Genomic DNA, 18,575 nt, shown 5'->3' with positions numbered 1-18,575 from the left:
AATTACTATGAAAAGCTAAACTAAAAGTTACTTTTTGCAGTTTTCTTTCAATAGAAGTTCCTTTTCAATATATCGGTACAAGAACCCTACTGATATTGAAAAGGAGCTAACACAAGCCAGACTAAGCTAGTTATTCAGCGTTCTAACAGCGAGTTTTTACAGCAATCTTTTTATTTGTATTGTCATTGTCATATCAATGTCATTATCCCGCCGTGTGTTCCTGAAACAAATATATATAGACACAAGATGGTTAAGGTCAAATCTATCAGGGGCTTTTGTTCTACACAATAAGTAATTTCTGGAGTGATTGGTTGAGTGGTCCTGCTTCGTACCTGTCATGATGTCCACGTCAATGCCTGCTAGTCTGCAAGAGAAGAAGAAAATAATCATTGAATGTCATCACGGCAGGGTACAGAACCCAATCAGTAGATGATTGTCATTAACCACGTCTTGCCACAATATATTAGAAAGAGAATAGGTTAGCAGAGCAGATGTGTGAACTGCTCTGCAGCTGTAAAAACCCTTTACACGTTATTGTAAAGGCCTGGGACTACATCGGCAGACATGCTTCCGGCCAAATGGGGTTTAATGGCCTCTCTTGTTTGGCAACCACTTCTCTTTTGTTGTCCATTTTCTTATGAGCGGGAGGGTTTATGGAAATGTACCTTTTCTGACAGTCTTGGACTGACTGGCAGCCACGGCGTTCAGGTCTGTAGGGAGACCCACGTACACTCCACCATAGTTCCTGAATCGACAGTATACATCCGTGAAATCATCATGAGTTGTTTGTCTGATATACTCATCTATTCATTTGTATTCTCAGGACATTCAGAAAAACGTTTCACATCCATCTCATCCAAATCCGTCAGTTCGTACTCTGAGATAGACTGGGGGGATGGTGCTGGATACACAGTATTCATCCTCAGAGACATGCCACAGAAAAAATGCAGGTTATACAGTCGTTTGGTTGGAATCTGTGTATCATTCGTTTTTATAACAACGGCCATGGAGGCAAGTGACACCAAAGGGAAGCTGTGTCTGATTTACGGTGGATCCTGCACCATCCCCTCAGACCAGAGTTACTTTGCTGAGTCGTGAGCACAAAACAGGGACAGGATGGCAGGATTTTCAGATGAAAAAAAAAAAAGATAATAAAATAAGTAATAATATTTTTTCATTAAACTGTTTCAAGTGGGGGAAGCTGGTTTTTAGCTACTCTCTAACAGAGGTGCCCACACCTTTTCGCCAGGTGAGCTACTTTTCAGTTGACCAAGTCAAGGGGATCTACCTCGTTCATATATATCATTTATATTTATTTACAAACCCCGTTTCCATATAAGTTGGGAAATTGTGTTAGATGTAAATATAAACGGAATACAATGATTTGCAAATCCTTTTCAACCCATATTCAGTTGAATATGCTACAAAGACAACATATTTAATGTTCAAACTCATAAACTTAATTTTTTTTTGCAAATAATAATTAACTTAGAATTTCATGGCTGCAACACATGCCAAAGTAGTTGGGGAAGGGCATGTTCACCACTGTGTTACATGGCCTTTCCTCTTAACAACACTCAATAAACGTTTGGGAACGGAGGAGACACATTTTTTAAGCTTCTCAGGTGGAATTCTTTCCAATTCTTGCTTGATATACAGCTTAAGTTGTTCAACAGTTCTCCGTTGTGGTATTTTAGGCTTCATAATGCACCACACATTTTCAATGGGAGACAGGTCTGGACTACAGGCAGGCCAGTCTAGACCCGCACTCTTTTACTATGAAGCCACGTTGATGTAACATGTGGCTTGGCATTGTCTTGCTGAAATAAGCAGGGGCGTCCATGGTAACGTTGCTTGGATGGCAACATATGTTGCTCCAAAACCTGTATGTACCTTTCAACATTAATGGCGCCTTCACAGATGTGTAAGTTACCCATGTCTTGGGCACTAATACACCCCCATACCATCACAGATGCTGGCTTTTCAACTTTACGCCTATAACAATCCGCATGGTTCTTTTCCTCTTTGGTCCGAAAACAATTTCCAAAAACAATTTGAAATGTGGACCACAGAACACTTTTCCACTTTGTATCAGTCCATCTTAGATGAGCTAAGGCCCAGCGAAGCCGACAGCGTTTCTGGGTGTTGTTGATAAACTGTTTTTGCCTTCCATATGAGAGTTTTAACTTGCACTTACAGATGTAGCGACCAACTGTAGTTACTGACAGTGGGTTTCTGAAGTGTTCCTGAGCCCATGTGGTGATATCCTTTAGCTGGTTGAGAAAGGTTTTTCTTAAACTGTTCAACAATTTGCTCACGCATTTGTTGACAAAGTAGTGACCCTCGCCCCATCCTTGTTTGTGAATAACTGAGCATTTCATGGAATCTACTTTTATACCCAATCATGGCACCCACCTGTTCTCAACTTGCATGTTCACCTGTGGGATGTTCCAAATAAGTGTTTGATGAACATTCATCAACTTTATCAGTATTTATTGCCACCTTTCCCAACTTCTTTGTCACTTGTTGCTGGCATCAAATTCTAAAGTTAATGATTATTTGCAAAAAAAAATGTTTATCAGTTTGAACATCAAATATGTTGTCTTTGTAGCATATTCAACTGAATATGGGTTGAAAAGGATTTGCAAATCATTGCATTCCGTTTATATTTATATCTAACATAATTTCCCAACTCATATGGAAACGGAGTTTGTACTTACGAAAGAGACGTTTTAGTTAACAAGTTAAAGGTTTTTAATGATAATACAAGCATGTTTAACACATATAGATTCATTTCATGAAGACAAGAATATAAGTTGGTGTATTACCTGATTCTGATGACTTGCATTGATTGGAATCAGACAGTCGTTCTGATAACGTCCACATTTTAAAATGGAGGAGAAAAAAAGTCCTCCTTTCTGTCCAATACCACATGAAGGTGGTTGGTTTTTGGCATCTTATTTGTCAAGCTTCCATACTCCTTTTTATACACTTTACAAGAAATACATTGACGGCAAACTCCGTAGCTTGCTAGCTTTATGAGACTTTTATTTTGTTAGTGAAGACAGGATGAAGCAGTGTTTTTATTGTGAAGGTAGGAATTGTGCAGTTGGTCTTTAGAGTTTTGACGGCAGGTACGGCGCGAGAGTCCATTAAAAAGTGTTTCTCGCCCTCCTCTCAGTCAATTTTTCTTAACCTCTTAAGGCCCAAGCTGTTTGTTTACATGCTTTTTTTATTTCTCTTTGCTATTTGGGCTTATTGGACTCTAATTAGAATAAAAACTAAAAATCATCTTTTAATATGATGTACTTAGTCCATAAGTATACAAATGTGTACTTCATGTGTAGTGACATGCAAATTTTTATTTTTACACTTTTTTTTCCAAATTCCATTGTATGCTATACGCTTCTGACACCACCAGATAGCAGTATAAGTGTCCATATGTCGGCATAAGACCCCAATTCAGTAGTGTACACAATTTTGGAAATAAGAGCTAAAAGGTGCTGTTCACGCATGTGGCCACTAAGGCCTTTAAAGGTTACCCGGTAATAATGATCTGGCAGCAGCCAGCGTCATCTCACAAGACCCTCGGGTGCCGCGAATGTCAATCAAGTGACGAAAGTGACTTCTTGGTGAAGATTGATGATCGCTAATTTTTAGGACTATTTTTTCAATCTCTGGCTGGCGATCGACTGACACACCCTCCGCCATCGACATCTAACACTAGTACAGTCTCAAAAAACGTCTGTAATAATGGATCAAATATATTAAAGGAGCAAAGGTAAACTACTTAGCAAATGTATATATAATGTATATAATCTAACTCCTATCCATACTTGCCAACCTTGAGACCTCCGATTTCGGGAGGTGGGGGGGGCGTGGTTAAAAGGGGAGGAGTATATTTACAGCTAGAATTCTCAAGTCAAGTATTCATATACTGATATATATGTATATATGCGTGGGGGCGGTGGTCCCTGGTTCCCTGGGCACCACGCCTCCTGTTTGTGGGTTGGGCTCTCGGGGGTGATGGGGCCGTGCTCTGGCTCCCACGCACTCTGGGAGTCGAATGTATTGTACATGCAAATTCACATATGCTCACATACGTACATAGGTACCTACGCTCCCACATACATACACAAATACAGTACATATTTACCTACCTAATGTTCGTACATCCACACGCACATTCAATATACAAACATACACATACACATACTGTACATATACATTCACTGTACAAACACATATACACATTCTGTACATATACATTCATTGTACAAACACATATATACATTCTGTACATATACAAGTACATATGCATACTTACACTCATGCACATAATCACGTTTCATCAAACATATATTAACGTTGTTGCCCTAGGGTAAACTGGGTGTAACACATGGCACACTGACAAAGCTTAACCTATTGTGACTATAACAATCTACAAGGTTAATGTAGGTTGCTTCTCTTTCTCCCCCTCCATTTTTCTGCATTCTTTCGTATCTCAAGTTATCATTACGTATATGTATTGTTGCATTTAAACAACTGTATTGTTGATAATAAAGGTAAATTATTGGTATTGTTCATTATCAATAGCGCTATTTCTATTGGTATTTGTATTGATCCATTTGTAGTGTAATAATGCTCATTGTCATTTCTGTATTATTTTTTATTTTTCGCTAACTGCTTATTTGCTATTACTTTTACCATCATATTTGTACATGTCATATTTGCTGATGTTGCTCTATTGTTGTTGTTGTTGTTGTTTGCTGTTGTTGTTTTTGTCTCTCTGTCTAATCCCCCTCTTGTCCCCACAATTTCCCCCTCTGTCTTCTTTTTTTTTCTCTTTCTATAAAAAAAAATAAAATAAAAAAAAATATATATATATATGTATATATATATAAGAAATACTTGACGAAATACTAAGTCAAGTATTTCATATATATATATATATATATATATATATATATATATATAAGAAATACTTGACTTTCAGTGAATTCTAGCTATAAATATATATTTATATATATATATATGTATATATATATATATATATATATATATATATATATATATATATATATATATATATATATAATAATAACTGAAATTTATATAGCGCTTTTCTAAGTACCCAAAGTCGCTTTACATGTAGAACCCATCAATCATTCACATATATATATATATAAAATAAATACTTGAATTTCAGTGTTCATTTATTTACACATATACACACACATAACACTCATCTACTCATTGTTGAGTTAAGGGTTGAATTGTCCATCCTTGTTCTATTCTCTGTCACTATTTTTCGAACCATGCTGAACACCCTCTCTGATGATGCATTGCTGTGTGGCACGCACAAAAGGGCTTTCATCAAATGCACTAGATGGCAGTATTGTCCTGTTTAAGAGTGTCACAACATTGCTGTTTACGGCAGACGAACGTGACTGCTGTTGTTGTGTGTTGTTACCGTGCTGGGAGGACGTTAATGAAACTGCCTAACAATAAACCCACATAAGAAACCAAGAACTCGCCCTCCATCCTTCTACAGTTATAACGTGATTGGGCAGGTACGCTGTTTATATTGTGGGTTAGCGGACTCAGGTCCGCATGGACCTGAGTCCGCCTGAATTTCGGGAGATTTTCGGGAGAAAATTTGTCCCGGGAGTTTTTCGGGAGAGGCGCTGAATTTCGGGAGTCTCACGGAAAATCCGGGAGGGTTGGCAAGTATGCTCCTATCCTGTAATATTTGTATATCCACGTCAGGGATCCACTGCGGTATGCCAGGAATTTGAACTGCGGGGCGAACTATAATATTATCAATCTGAATGTCTTTCCATAAATCTCCATCGGAAACTCTTTTTCTTGGCAATGTATTAGTACTTGATGAGTTAGATGTCCCTGCCTGGGCCCTTTTAAGTGTCCCCAATAAACGGTTGGGTTATTTGAATTTCTAAAGGTTTTTCCTTCATTTCCACTTGTGACGCTGCCACTGGGGTTGATCCGTAGCTCCACAACACAAACCTTAATGCCTGTGACTGGATCCTGTCTATTTTCCCAAGTCATGTTTTTGAAGCAGACTGATAAATGATGCAGCCATTACCAATTACAGATCAAATTAAACTTATTTTAGTGCCAGTCTATGAGCCTCTCAATCTTCTCCCCTCGTAATACTCAACACATTTTTACTTTTCTCCACAATTTTACGGACATGGATTGGCCAGTTTATTCGTTCAGCAAACCATAAAAATTATATTTTAAATAAATATTTAAAAACATGTGCCTCTTTTATATCTTTGCCATGAAGTTACATTTGAAGCTCGTTTTGAACCTTCCCTTTTGTAAAATTCATGACTTTAGTTTTCCCAACTGAAAATCTTAAACCCTGAGCTGTTGCCCTTTATTGAATCTTCCTTTCTGTATTTCTACCTCTCTTTCACATCACTCCATCATGAGCAGAAATAACCTCCACGCCCCACTAGTCCATGCACTTCACACTAAACTCTTCATTTATCATGAATGAGAACAGTACTGGACTTAATATACTCACTTTCCACTTCATATTTTCCACTGTATTCATTCTTAGTTTTTACTAAAATGTTCCTGCTTGTCGACAGTGATGGGAAGTACAATAAGCTACACTACATTTTCCAGTAGCTTGGCGGTAGCTTTTAAACGAGTAGCTTTTCCTGTAATTTAGCTACTTTTAGGCCCCTTCTACACTAAGCCGGCTAAGGTTATCCAGGCTATATCCCACCGAACCTTATCCTTGTCCACACACCCACAATGCCACCCAGCGTTTAAGACCCCCTCTGCCCTCCGTCCGCCGGCGCAACGCGACCTAGTACGCATGTGCGAAAAGAAATGCGTCATAGTTACCTCTGACCTGGAAGTGTATTCTTACACTGTGTTTCAATGTAGCCTATTGTCACATTTCTTTTAACAGTAAACCTTGCTTGCCTCACCATCAGCAGCTGTTAAACTAGCCCTATTGTAGTGAATCACACATGAGCCATCATACATGAATCATATCTTTAATCTTTAATGGACGTGTGAAAGTAAACAATGTGATAATGAACATTTTACAACAATCAATCTAGGGATGTAGATATCTGGTCAGGACACTGTGCTTGTAGGCTGAAATTGGCGGTCGTACTTGACGGCCGCAACCACTTCATGGCTTCACAATGGAGTACAAAACTAGACGTTGAGTAATCGCTCGACATACATCGCGGACAATAACTGATAGTCTGCTTTGCCAGTCCAAATGTATTTGCTGTTTTCCATAGTACTCCCTCGTCCACGGGAGCCCGCATTGTGGTTGTCTCCCCTTTGACAAATAGACACATTTTTTTGATAAGTTGAATCACAGCTGACTTGGACATTGGAAAGTTCTCTTGCCGTTCCTGTGGCACAACACAATTGTTGACAAACATATACCACCAGGCTGCCGTTCTTCCAGGCCTTATCCAAAACCGTCGCTCAACTGCTATGTTGCCGTCTGAGATGTGTTGTATCCCAAATAGCTGCAATCGCGCATTTCCTTCTTTTAAGGTCTTCATGTGTGATTTCCACAAGCGTCTGTTATGAAGCTGGCTGTGGCGCGTTCTTTCTGACATCACTTCCTGTGTGGGCCACAGTATTTCTGGCGTCACTTCCTTTCCGAACTCAGTTTGTAAACGATCGATGAGTCCATACAAAGTTAAGAGCCGGAGATTCAAGAAATACACGGCGCACTTACCCGTGTAAAAACATTTCCAAGGAGGGGGACCTTAAACGATGGGTTAGTGTGGCTGACACTGGGCTTAGGCTAAATAATTATTCGTTTAAGGAGTTATACGGCTTAATGTAGACAGGGCCTTAAACCCATGTTGCTTGGTAGCTTACATAAAAGATACGAAGAGAGAAAATGGACTGTGAATCCAGCCCAAAAAAAACATTTTTAGAAAATCCAATGACCTGGATGAATGAGTACATCCATCCATACAGAGAACATCCATGATGATTGGTTGGTGTTGGTATGATGAGTCACAATTGGCTAAGGTTAGGGCCAAACATTGCGGACTGGCAAATCAGAGGCAAAATAAGGCGGGTCATCGAAACTAGTAAGCGAAATCATAACAGACACTCATGTCACATGACGACATGGGAGTCGAAGACAGAGGGACGCTTCAAGCTGACCACTAATAAAACAATAATCGTCAACACTGTTCATTGTGAGGTCTTTCGAGATGCTTTAAAGAGGACATCAATTCCATCAATCACTTTTACGGAGCAAAAACTTTTTATTTTCGGCTGTAACAACAACAAAAACATGAGTAAAAAATCGTCTATCTAGCAAAACTGGTCATTTTGTGCCATACAAACTGGGCCAAGACCAAATCGTTGGCATCTGTCGTGTCAGTGTTTAGGGCCACACAAAAAGTCGGACAACTCCAACACTACATATTAAGTGTAAATTCCAGGTCATTACACTATGACTCCTCAATCTGATGTGTGCTTATTCTACTGTCATTTATTAAAAATGTTAATTTATGGATATTAATCATGAAATGTGGTTACTAGATTACAGAAATGCTCATAAAAAGATATATTTTACAGACAGAAAGTTACAGGAATCTATACACTCTATCCCATGCTTACATCTCATTGTGCAACATGAGAATGTTTTAAGGTGAAATAAATGAGATGGGGTAGAATTTGTTTCCAAAGTAGAACCCCCACCGAGACACGCTGGTACATAGATCATGAAAAACAAGATGTTGTTGTTATTTTCATTGGAATTCACTTCAATTAGAAAATAATCTCATGAAAATGACTGCTGTCATTCGATGATCATAACAAAAGATTGAACTTGTTATGAAGTCAGGTTTGGGGCAGGTGTGATGCTGCAGTGGCCACAGTCTGTTCACACTGTGCTCTGGAAGTTTTTGCCTTTGCTCCGACACATGAAAAATTAGAGGGAACATTGCTCACTTGGTCTTTTCCTGGGGCAGTAATCAAAACCCGTTTTGATATTCTAACCATTTCATTCATAGAAAATCAATCGTGTTTCTGACACTATTTCATTATCATCAGTCATTTCTCCAAAATGTTCATTGTTTCTACTCTCTTGTCTCCTTCTTCATATTATCATTGCTTTGCATTTTTACAAAGGTTTTTGCTAAGAGTTCTACCTTTTCTTCATTTACGCCAAGAAAACGGAAATGCTGATTATCGGTCCTGCTAGACACCAACATCTATTTAATAATACCACCTTAACATTTGACAACTAAACAATTACACAAGGTGACTCGGTAAAGAATTTGGGTATTATCTTCGACCCAACTCTCTCGTTTGAGTCACACATTAAAGGTGTTACTAAAAAGGCCTTCTTTCGTCTCCGTAATATCGCTAAAATTTGTTCCATTTTGTCCACTAGCGACACTGAGATCATTATTCATGCGTTCGTTACGTCTCGTCTCTGTAACGTATTATTTTCGGGTCTTCCTATGTCTAGCATTAAAAGATTATAGTTGGTACAAAATGCGGCTGCTAGACTTTTGACAAGAACAAGAAAGTTTGATCATATTACGCCTATACTGGCTCACCTGCACTGGCTTCCTGTGCACTTAAGATGTAACTTTAAGGTTTTACTACTTACGTATAAAATACTACACGGTCTAGCTCCATCCTATCTTGCCGATTGTATTGTACCATATGTCCCGACAAGAAATCTGCGTTCAAAGAACTCCGGCTTATTAGTGATTCCCAGAGCCCAAAAAAAGTCTGCGGGCTATAGAGCGTTTTCTATTCGGGCTCAAGTACTATGGAATGCCCTCCCGGTAACAGTTAGAGATGCTACCTCAGTAGAAGCATTTAAGGCCCATATTAAAACTCATTTGTATACTCTAGCCTTTAAATAGACCCCCCTTTTAGACCAGTTGATCTGCCGTTTCTTTTCTTTTCTCCTCTGCCCCCCTCTCCCTTGTGGAGGGGGGGGACACAGGTCTGGTGGCCATGGATGAAGTGCTGGCTGTCCAGAGTCGGGACCCGGGGTGGACCGCTCGCCTGTGCATCGGTTGGGAACATCTCTGCGCTGCTGACCCGTCTCCACTCGAGATGGTCTCCTGCTGGCCCCACTATGGACTGGACTCTCACTATTATGTTAGATCCACTATGGACTGGACTTTCACAATATTATGTTAGACCCACTCGACGTCCATTGCATCCGGTCTCCCCTAGAGGGGGGGGGTCACCCACATCTGCGGTCCTCTCCAAGGTTTCTCATAGTTATTCACATCGACGTCCCATTGGGGTTGTGAGTTTTTCCTTGCCCTTATGTGGGCTCTGTACCGCGGATGTCGTTGTGGCTTGTGCAGCCCTTTGAGACACTTGTGATTTAGGGCTATATAAATAAACATTGATTGATTGATTGATGGGCAGTACGGTGGAAGAGGGGTTAGTGCATCTGCCTCACAATACGAAGGTCCTGAGTAGTCGTGAGTTCAATCCCGGGCTCGGGATCTTTCTGTGTGGAGTTTGCATGTTCTCCCCGTGACTGCGTGGGTTCCCTCCGGGTACTACGGCTTCCTCCCACCTCCAAAGACATGCACCTGGGGATAGGTTAATTGACAACACTAAATGGTCCCTAGTGTGTGAATGTCAGTGTGAATGTTGTCTCTCTATCTGTGTTGGCCCTGTGATGAGGTGGCGACTTGTCCAGGGTGTACCCCACCTTTCGCCCGATTGTAGCTGAGATAGGCTCCAGCACCCCCCGCGACCCCGAAGGGAATAAGCGGTAGAAAATGGATGGATGGATGGATGATTGATTGATTTCCTACTAACTACTAAGTTTTGTAGTAACTTTTAACACATGATTCTTATGTTCTCTCCTAATCTCTAACCTGTTATTCACCATTCCCCACACCCACTGGACTAATGGGAGTATTTATGTTTATTTCCTAACAAAATTTCCTCCAAAACTCTTTTTTTGTCCTTTTTATCACATACCTCATTTAGCTCAGTGGTCAGTTGTCCCCAACCCGGTACCGGTCCGTGGATCGATTGGTACCGGGCCGCACAAGAAATTAGAAACAAATAAATAAAATAAAAATAAAAATAAAAGGTTTTATTAAATCAACATAAAAAACATAAGATACACTTACAATTAGTGCACCAATCCAAAAAACCTCCCTCCCCCATTTACACTCATGCACACTCATTCACACAAAAGGGTTGTTGCTTTCTTTTATTAATATTTCTGGTTCCTACATTATATATCACTATAGATCAATACAGTCTGCAGAGATACAGTCCGTAAGCACACATGATTGTATTTTTTTATGACAAAAAAAAATTAAAAAAATAAATAAATACCCCCCGGTCCGCAGTTACAAAAAGGTTGGGGACCACTGATTTAGCTGTTTTCCTCTTATGCTGAATCACATCCTGAAAATGTTCTCCTTAATATTCAGAATACTTTATTCCGTTCTTTCATTGTGTCTGTGCCTTCCTGTGTGCAGCATGGCGCTATCTTCCTCCGCCCTTGGTTTTATCTGCTTTAAGATGATCTATATCCTGATTTATATCAATTTCCCTTAATTCCATGTCCATAATTATTCTAAATTGATTCTTAGTTAGCCTGATTGTACTTCCATCTTCCTTACTTTTTACCGCTGACTGTCCTTATTTATGTTGATTTGAATGAGTAATGATTACTTCCTAGAGTGCTGCCTTTTTCACTTTGCTGCAAACCCTTGTGACACTATTGTTACATCGATTGCTGTTTCTGTTGCATCCCCACTTTTCATGCAAACACACCAATTATTTTCCCTCCAAAAATGATTTCAATGTTTCTCCATTACTGTCATCCCACACTGAGCTACATAGTATGTGCATTAAAGTCACCACACTTAAGTGCTCTAATATTGATTAATTTCTACTTTCTTCCATGGATTATAGTCATTTACTACTTTATACCTTTCATTATTATTCCATCATTCAACTCCTACTATTTTTAGCTCACCATTTCAACGTCCCCAATGTCTGTCTTTAAAAGGGTTGTATAATGATTTTTTCCCCTACATTTAAAACACTTCTTTTTGCGTGGATCATTTTTTCCAGACCCCCGTCAGCTCGCTTTCTGACCGTCTCTTCGAGGTGCACCGTTTTAGGGCGGTCTTATTTACGTGCCTCCACTTCCACTGTGTGCCAACCCCGTCAGCCATGTTGTAGATTTCAGCGCTTCCATATGGAGTCGACTGACATATATAAGTTAAAACTATGCGCTACTTTGTATTAGAAATGGCAACGGGGGGGTTTGGAGGTATGTTTTTTTGTTTTTTGTTTTTTTTTGTCAGAAAAAAATACAATCGTGTGCTTACAGACTGTTTCCCTGCAGACTGTATTGATCTATATTGATATATAATGTAGGAACCAGAAATATTAATAACAGAATCAAATCAAATCAAATCAACTTTATTTATAAAGCACATTTAAAATTTACCACAGAAAAAAACAACCCTTTTGTGTGAATGAGTGTAAGTGGGGGAGGGAGGTTTTTTGGGTTAGTGTACTAATTGTAAGTGTATCTTGTGTTTTTTAGGTTGATTTAATAAAAATAAAAATAAGAAAATATATACATATACATATATATATATTTTATTTTTATTTTTTTTATTTCTTGTGCGGCCTGGTACCTATCGATCCACGGACCGGTACCGGGCCGTGGCCCGGTGGTTGGGCACCACTGCTTTAAGACATAGCTAGCTAGCAAGGAGCTAACATTCATCTGCAGTCTGCAGTGTTTTAGCTACTTCTAAATCACTAATCCTTGCCTCCATGGTGACAAATAAAGTACGTTTCTTGCACGTATCATTATCACTGCAGGACGAGGAATAGCTAAACATGTTTCACTACACACCGTAGGAGGATACAATAGCTCACTGGCGTCTTAATGTAAACAAACGCCATGGGTGGATCTACACCTGACATCCACTGTAATGATACCAAGTACACGAGCGTACATTTTAACAGAAGTGTAGATAGAACATGTTAAAACAGAAAGTAAGCAGATATTAACAGTAAATGAACAAGTAGATTAATAATCAATTTTTACAGCTTTTCCTTCATAATATTGACAACATAATAGAATGATAAATGACGCGCAATATCTTCCTGCATACGTCAGCAGACTAATTAGGAGCCTTTGTTTGTTTACTTACTACTAAAAGACAAGTTGTCTAGTATGTTCACTATTTTATTTAACGACAAAATTGCAATAAGAAACATATGTTTGATGTATTGTAAAGATTTTTCGTTAAAATAAAGCTAATAATGGCATTTTTTGTGGTCACCTTTATTTAGAAAAGTATCGAAAAGTATCCAAATACATTTTGGTAAATCGGGACAACCCAAATATACATACATATATATATATATATATATATATATATATATATATATATATATATATATATATATATATATATATATATATATATATACAAAACAAAACAAACAAAAACAAAAAACAATAATAGAAGAACAGAAGAAAACACACACACACACACACACACACACACACACACACACACACACACACACACATATATATATATATATCGAAAAGTATCGAAATACTTTTTGGTACCGGTACCAAAATGTTGGTATCGGGACAACCCTAATATGCATATATATATATATATATATATATATATATATATATATATATATATATATACATATATATATATATATATATATATATATATATATATATATATATACATATACATATATATATATATACATATACATGTATATTAGGGCTGTCCCGATACCAGACCTACCTAATATACATATATATATATATATATATATATATATATATATATATATATGTGTGTGTGTGTGTATATTAGGGTTGTCCCAATACCAAAATGTATTTCGATACTTTTCGATATGTATATATATATATATATATATATATATATAAATATATATATATATATATATATATATATATATATATATATATATATATATATATATATATATATATATATATATATTTGTGTGTGTGTGTGTGTGTGTGTGTTTTCTTCTCTTCTTCTATTATTGTTTTTTGTTTTTGTTTGTTTTGTTTTGTACAGCAGATGAAAAGTCTATATTAAAAAAAGTTTGATTTGATTTGATGTGTACGAGCCAGTCTGCCCCACAACAAGGATAGAGGAAAAAGACGGAACTTAGCGACTACCAGAGGTGTGGACTCGAGTCACATGACTTGGACTCGAGTCAGACTCGAGTCATGAATTTGATGACTTTAGACCCGACTTGACAAAATGTAAAGAGACTTGCAAGTCGACTTAGACTTTAACATCAATGACTTGTGACTTCACTTGGACTTGAGCCTTTTGACTTGACATGACTTGACATGACTTGCCACTTTCCCCAAAATCCAAAGCTTAAAAAGTTATTTGGGAGCGCTCCGTATTTTTCATTTTCTTCGTCCGTCTATCAGCGTGTTGTTCCTGTCAGCTGGTGTGCTGTCAGTACAACAGCCAATCAAATTAGATCTACGTTGTTTTCATCACGCAGCATTCATCCAATCAAATTGCAGGAGCACCAATGAACAAGAGTTGTCCAACAACGTGCCAGTGATAAACAATTATGCCAAAGTTGGTTTCGTTCGGGTATAAAAACTACGACTTGGTCAACAAAAAACGAATTGCCGTATGCAAATCACGGAGTTCGAATATTACAGATGGAGACGCAACAACTTCCAACTTCGTTCGACATTTGAAGTTGCACAAATAAGGGTAAGTTTTGAATGTAAGATAACGTTTATTGGCTAAGTAACGTGACTTTAATTTGCTGTGTAGTTAAATCAGTGAGGCTGCAAACTCACTGCTAACGTTATAACCATAAACATCTTATAAGTAGACGCAGCATGGAGCGCTACTGCCTACTGGCGCAGACGAGACGCGTGGCCGCCATCTTGGAGTGGTGATCCGCTCCATTCTGTGCAATTCATTTGGCAGGAGCAATGAACTGTCAGCGCATTTAATTAATCTTACCTCACTGAATACCACTGATTTTCACCCCCTTTTTGTCATACGTGTAGCTATGATAACAGACACATGTTTTGGCGTGTTTTATTATTCATAGTTTGCTTAACAGTAATATAATATTCTTATACGCTATAAGTGACCAGACGTCCGAGATCAAAACTGGGAATATAATCCCAGAGAAGGGGGAAAAAACGGTAAACTATTTTTAAATTGAAGAAACAATATGATTAGGTTATATATACATGCGTGTATCCTACATAAACAATGCATGAATACATTAGATATCTATATATCTTAGGGACCTGTAGACTGTATCTCTGTTGCTGCAGCAGCAGAGAGTTTATTCTGTCTTGACACTTTGTATTTATATTTTCTATTACATTCTTCCCTTAAATGATAATGTTTGCAGTGATTGTTTTATATGTATTTTTTATGTAAGTCGCTTTGGATAAAAGCGTCTGCCAAATACTTAAACATAAACATATATAAACACCTGAAAGTCTTTACATCAGCTAAAACCACCAATGGATGGATGGATGTTAGTATTTGAATATTGTTACTTGAAGACTTATTCCTGGTTACAATTATACTGTTAAGAAAGTATTGTCTTATACTTTGCCTAAAATGAGAACGCATCATAATCAGGGGCGGCTGGTGAATTTTGTTTTAGGTGGGGCAGAAAGTTTGTAAAACAAACCCCTGTAGGGGCGTCATCCTCCCCCAGAAGATTTATTTGTGATTTTCACATACAAATATTGAAGATCTTTGCTCCTTCTCAACTATGTGCTAATATTCTTTTCATAAAATACAACCAATAGTACGTTAATGTTAAATCTTACTTGTGAAAAGTAATTCCCCGATTCCTATTTTCAACAGTCCGCTCATTTGAGCAGGAAAACGCTGAACACCATCTTTGTTTTCTACCTGTCAACTGTCAGTTTAGGCTGCTCGCCAGCTCCTCATCACCACTTCAAGGTTGCGGCCAAATTGCCACGTCACAGCAACCAATGCTGCGTCTACTTATAAGATGTCTATGGTTATAACGTCATTGCAAACATGGCAATATGTTGCGTCCACTGCAGTTCGCTCCCTTATTCATACTTTTTGTCAAGTGATTTTTTTTAAGCAGGGTTGCATGAGGTACCTACACATAACGTTACGTTAGTCAATGTATCACACACAGTAACATAACGTTAGTCAATGTATCACACACAGTAACATTACGTTAGTCAATGTATCACACACAGTAACGTAACGTTAGACGGCGGTCAGCAGCACCGTGTATTTTAGCCACCTACAAAAAGACAAACATAGTCAAATAAAGGTCAGTTAAAATGTAGACTATATTAAGAATATGTGTACATATTGCATAGGGCCCTGACATCTAAAAAGTACAACTCTGTTCATTGTTATGTTCATATATTTGTTATGTTTTTAAGTGTACGCACACATCAACACACATACAGTATGAGATGAGATCAATGAGATAAGGTAAGAACAGGATAGAAACTGCTGTGGAACTAGTTACAATGCAATATGCCATGGAAATACAATGTTAACACTTTTGTGCAAATAAGTACAGTTGCACTTGTTTTTTCAAATGTGTTTATTCTGTGAAGGAATGAGTTACATGTTTAAAATGACTGGTTAATGGTGCTATTTTTAAGTGCAATGTCATCACTATCTTTTCCCCTGCAATTTCAAATGCACTTGTTTTAATAAATAAATACAGCGTTTTAAAAGCATACACAATCTGTGTAAATACATTAGTCTGTGGTTAAAACGACTTGAAAGGACTCGAAACTCAAAATGCAGGACTTGGGACTTGACTTGAGACTTTCCAGTCTTGACTTTGGACTTGACTCGGACTTGCCTGTCTTGACTCGGGACTTGACTCGAGACTTGAGGGCAAAGACTTGAGACTTACTTGTGACTTGCAAAGCAATGACTTGGTCCCACCTCTGGCGACTACAATGGGGGACTAGCCCAAAGCACTCTGAGTACATTTCTACCATATATGGAGATATCCGCTGTCGTCACTCATGGGAAAAACGTCACAAGTTGGGCAAATTCCAAACGGCTCATTTGGATGAAGTATGAAGGAAGGCAAGGTTGTTTTATAAATATCTCCACCATTCCTCCATGGTTTGATTTCAAATTTTCGAGACTTATGCAGATCCCAAATACTCAAAAACAGGTACCAATAGGTAAGAAAAGTTGGTTTTGCACAACAGGGCCCCTTTAAATTCTTGACTACTTTCATCGGGCTAATCTCATTCATGTCTCGGTTGTTGTGTACATCAATCAAGCGACAAATGTGACAGCATAGTAAAGATTTATGATTGGTAATGATGTCTGGGTTTTTTTTTAATTCTTTGCAATTGACCCACCTCCCCATACTGTAATAACGAAGTAAATAATGAAGAATAAAAACCAATTACAAACAAAAAACTAAAAGCAGTCTTTTACTCACAATGTGTCGACTTTTTTCTTATAAAATTGGGAACAATGTGTCATATTCTTTCTGTTTCTGTAATATTGCAATATTTTTTTCGTAAAATGATAACTTTTTTTAATGTAAAATTATCACTTTTTAATGCAATATGTCGTATAAAATTCGGACTTTTATCACAATATTGCCCTTTTTTTTTCTTGTAAAACAGTGACATTTTTTGAGTAAAATTATGACTTTTGACATAATTTTGCCAAGATTATTATTATAATATTGCAAATATTTGAAAGTTCTCTTATAAAATTGTGACTTTTGTCGAGTAAATTAGGACTCTTTTCATAAAATTGCCAACATTTTAAGCTTTTCTTGTAAAATTGCGACTGTTATTGAATAAAATTCCAACTTTTATCATAATATTGCACAAATGTTCAGTTTTTCTTTTAAAATTTTAAAGTTAAAAAGTTAAAGTACCAATGATTGTCACACACACACTAGGTGTGGCGAAATTATTCTCTGCATTTGACCCATCACCCTTGATCACCCCCTGGGAGGTGAGGGGAGCAGTGGGCAGCAGCGGTGGCTGCGCCCGGGAATCATTTTGGTGATTTAACCCCCAATTCCAACCCTTGATGCTGAGTGCCAAGCAGGGAGGTAATGGGTCCCATTTTTATAGTCTTTGGTATGACTCGGCCGGGATTTGAACTCCCAACCTACCGATCTCAGGACGGACACTCTAACCACTAGGCCACTGAGTAGGTAAAATTGCGTTGAGTAAAATTATGACTTTTATTATAACACTGCCAAAATTCTAAGTTTTTCTTGTGAAATTGTGACCTTTTCCTTGTGAAATTCCAACAAATTTTTCACAACAAGCTTTTTTTGTAAAATTGCGACTGTTGTTGAATAAAATTCCAACTTTTATCATAATATTGCACAAATGTTCAGTTTTTCTTTTAAAATTTTGACTTGCGTTGAGTAAAATTACGACTTTTATTATAACACTGCTAAAATTCTAAGTTTTTCTTGTGAAATTGTGACCTTTTCCCTGTGAAATTCCAACTAATTTT

The 18,575-nt window shown here is 37.7% G+C and overlaps 1 long non-coding RNA gene across 1 annotated transcript in view; it reads right to left on the bottom strand.

Annotated features, from left to right (window-relative positions):
• Positions 1 to 350: 350 nt before the first annotated feature.
• Positions 351 to 18,575, bottom strand: part of LOC133612314 (uncharacterized) — a 48,090-nt gene continuing 29,865 nt past the window's right edge. The window contains exons 4-5 of the long non-coding RNA XR_009816105.1: positions 666 to 745; positions 351 to 364 (exon numbers count right to left, since the gene is read on the bottom strand). This is a non-coding gene — a long non-coding RNA (uncharacterized lncRNA). The remainder of the gene's footprint in view (positions 365 to 665; positions 746 to 18,575) is intronic.

The sequence above is a fragment of the Nerophis lumbriciformis genome, linkage group LG10, assembly GCF_033978685.3.
Source record: "Nerophis lumbriciformis linkage group LG10, RoL_Nlum_v2.1, whole genome shotgun sequence".
NCBI lineage: Eukaryota > Metazoa > Chordata > Actinopteri > Syngnathiformes > Syngnathidae > Nerophis > Nerophis lumbriciformis.
Note: the sequence above shows the minus strand (reverse complement) of the source record. Positions and strands in the feature narration are given on the sequence as shown.